The sequence below is a fragment of the Poecilia latipinna genome, unplaced genomic scaffold, assembly GCF_001443285.1.
Source record: "Poecilia latipinna isolate Pla-1442-1.1 unplaced genomic scaffold, P_latipinna-1.0 Scaffold3337, whole genome shotgun sequence".
Lineage (NCBI taxonomy): Eukaryota > Metazoa > Chordata > Actinopteri > Cyprinodontiformes > Poeciliidae > Poecilia > Poecilia latipinna.
Window position 1 is genome coordinate 47,432 of NW_015115953.1, and position 3,449 is coordinate 50,880.

At 41.9% G+C, this 3,449-nt stretch overlaps 1 long non-coding RNA gene across 2 annotated transcripts; it reads right to left on the reverse strand.

Moving 5' to 3' along the window:
• Positions 1-2,191: 2,191 nt before the first annotated feature.
• Positions 2,192-3,441, reverse strand: LOC106940724 (uncharacterized). 2 transcript variants are annotated; one of them, XR_001423181.1, is made up of 2 exons: positions 2,789-3,441; positions 2,192-2,702 (listed from the first exon to the last, which is right to left on the reverse strand). It is a non-coding gene; the product is annotated as an uncharacterized LOC106940724 (long non-coding RNA). The 2 variants fall into 2 exon arrangements; XR_001423180.1 differs by having other exon boundaries at positions 2,783-3,441.
• Between the last annotated feature and the right edge of the window lie 8 nt (positions 3,442-3,449).

Sequence of the window (3,449 nt, forward strand, 5' to 3'; positions counted from 1 at the left end):
TCTTATATGAGGAGCAGTTCTTTTTTAAAACTAACCTGATCGTGTTAGTACACATGTTTCCGGTCCCTTTAACCTTATTTGGAAGTATAAACCAGGAGCACAACTGGAATAAAATGAAGAAATTGGATTCATAACTCAGTAAATTCTGACACAAAAGAGAAAAACTGGTTATTCTGGGCTTCACTTGTTCTTTAACCAAGAGAATAAAACTGTTCCTGCTGCGTCTCTACCGCCACCTACTGGACAGACACTGAGGTATTGCAGCACAATCATGATTCAAATCAAGTTTGTTTTATTAAATGAATTTTAAAATCAGAAAGACATTAAAGATGCGACTTTATGCTCATGAATTAATGTTTTCTGTGAAAAGCAAAAAAAGGTAAATAATGTGAATACATTAACAATAATAGGTTAATATTAAAAACTGCAGATGACTCAGTGATAGCTTTCTACATGACGAACATGCCGTGGCCCTGTGCTCCATGAGTTTGACTGGTGTGACAAAGCTTTTCTTTTATTACATGTACAGAAAACAAAGGACATGTGCAGTGATTTTAGACAGAAGCTCCATAACAACTCAAACAGTAATTAAAGGTCAGACAGTGGAGACAGTAGAGAATTACAAATATCTTGGGATTATTTTGGATAATAAGTTACAATTTACTTACCATTCAGAAATCCTGCAAAAAAAAAAAAAGTGCCAGCAAAGATTCTTCTGTCTAAGAAAGCTTGCAAAGTTTCAGGTTGAAAAGTCAAAGATGATCCTATTTTATAGATCACATATTGAGGTTTTCTCTCCTCTGTTGGTTTGGAAATCTTAGCATTCAGCAGAGTAATAAATGCTAGTAATAAGATCCTAGGAGTTGAACAATGCTCACTCACACAGCTGATTAAAAACACATCATCAGGGAAACTAAAGCCATCCTTGTCGACGGCTCTCAGCTTTTACATGCTGAGTTCAGTTTCTGCCTTCTGGCCTCCGGCTCAGACTCTGTATGGACAATAACAGTGACAGTAAAAGTTACAGTAACAGTAAAAATGATAGTAATAGTAACAGGTACAAGCTCCCTTTTGTTCCTGCAGCAATTTCTCTTTTCAATGCAGGACAAGGTGACGGGACTCGGACCTGGTTATTGGTGCTCATAGCAACTGTCAGTCAACAATGAAATACACGGCTGTACTCTTCCCAGTATGTATTGATTTGTATTTGGTGTCCTCTTTGGTGTGTTTTATTTATTTATTTTTTATTTCTTAACTTTGATACTTTGCCTTTTAGTTTTTATACTTGCTGTAGCATCAATTGCCCATTTGGGACACTAATAAATCTGAATGATACATAATAATTCAAACAGCCTTTAATAACCAGTGGTTGCATGTGTATGTCTGTAGTTTTTATGCACAATGTCAGTTCATGATTCATTTGATTAAGATCATAAAGTAATTCAGTTTTTCACCATAAATTCATCTCTTTACTGGAAACGTTCAGCAGTTCAGTCAGGAGGAACTGACAGATGAAGCTGGTTGTCATGGTAACCATGAGGAGCGGTTCTGTTCAGCCCAGAGGTCAAGAGGTTCTGAGACAGTTCTGTTTACATTGTGGTGGTTCCAAAGTGAAGAACGTCAGCAAGAGTACCAAGAAGATGGCTGCTGTTTCCGTCTCTCCATCCCATAATGAAATGTAATGCCTTTGAAGAAGCTCCACCCACTTCAACACCTGTCCCTCAGGTGGGTGGAAACTCTGCCTGCAAGATCAAAGTAGGTCTGAAGTTCTGGTTCTTCCAGAATTCTTCATCATGATGTCAGACAGCTTTTCTGCCATCTGCCATCCTCAAGAGGGAACTGACTCCGCCCCCAGGTTTCAGAGGCTCCGCCCCCTATTCACCACCTGACCTCAGGTAATTGAAGAGCGCCCCCAGTCCTCCCTCCATCGCCTCCTTCAGGGGCTTCATCAGCGGGTTGTGGACTATGTGGAGACCTTTATCCAGAGGATGGCAGGCCAGCTTCTCCAGGCGGGACAGATGGTGCATCTCCTGGACACACAGCCAAGATTATTATTATTATCACTATTGATAATAAGTGATGATAATGACTTATTTTTATTAGTAGTATTATCACTGTTATTATTGTTATTTGTCATGCTGGGTTCTAGTCTTTTAACCCACATGCAGAAAAACGAACAGGAGAACAGGTATCAGATAAATAAAGTTTATTCAAGCAATGTTGAAATATGCAGTTGTCCTGCGGATGGGAGCCGGGTCGTCTGTACTCTGAGGATGGTGAGGGAAAGATGGTGAGTTCAAGGTGTGTAGGACAAAGGAGTTCTCAGAGGTAAATGGAGTGATCTTACTTGAAGATGATGAGATTCCATCAGGGAGGTTTTACTGCGGTCTCGGGGGCTATGGACTCTTTGCAGGGTCTTTGAAGTGGTCCAGGTTTTGGGGCAAGGTTCAGACGGAGATTTCGTAGAAGGTAGATGGTAGAGGCTGCGGTGGAGGGCGGACAGGTAAGTTTCAGATGAGGAGACTGAGGCGTGTTCCGACTGCCAGCTGAAAATCCAGAAACTGTCTGTGGTTCTTCTGTGGAGATGGAAAGGGACTCAGGCAACCAGTGGGTAACAGTCCATGACATCACAAGGGGAAAATACAAAAGGCCAGGATCTTGGGCTACACAATGGATAAATCCAAGGCATCACGAGGAAACACCTGAAGGAGAGTAGAGAGGAGAATATTACAAGAGGTAATCTCAGGAAACTAGAAAGTAAGCTCAGAGGGACGCACAGTACCATTACTGGAAAACACTCAGGAGTCAAAGTGCTGGCAGCCTGCTCCTCATATACTCCTAGATGATGAGATGATAGATCACAAGGTGCTGGTTCAGAATGGTTTGACTTGGGACACATGGAATGTGGGATGGATACAGAGAGACGATGGGAGACGAAGACAGACTGTGGTACGAATGATGACTCTTTTGATTTCATAGGGGCCGATGAACTTGGGTGAAAGTTTTCTTGACATGGACTTAAGTGGAATATCACGTGCAGAGAGCCAAACCTTTGGTCCAGGTGAATACTGTGGAGCAGGGGATCTCATACGGTCAACGTAGCGATGGTTTTGTTCAGAAGTTTGATTGAGAGCAATGATGGTCCTGTTCCAGATATTTCTGCAGCTGTGGATGTGATGTTGTACTGAAGTGATATTTCTTTTTCATCAGAGGGAAAGATTGGTGGTTGATAGCCTAGAGAAACTTCGAAAAGAGAAAAACCAGTAGCAGCAGAAATGAGAATTGTGAGCGTACTTGACCCAGGGGAGATCCTGACTCCAATCAGCCGGATTAGTGGAGGTGAAGCATCTTGAGGGTGGATTCGAGTTCTTGGTTCATGCGTTCAGTTTGTCCATTTGACTGGGGGTGGTAACCAGATGTGAGTGTTATTTTAGTTTCCATTGCTGAGC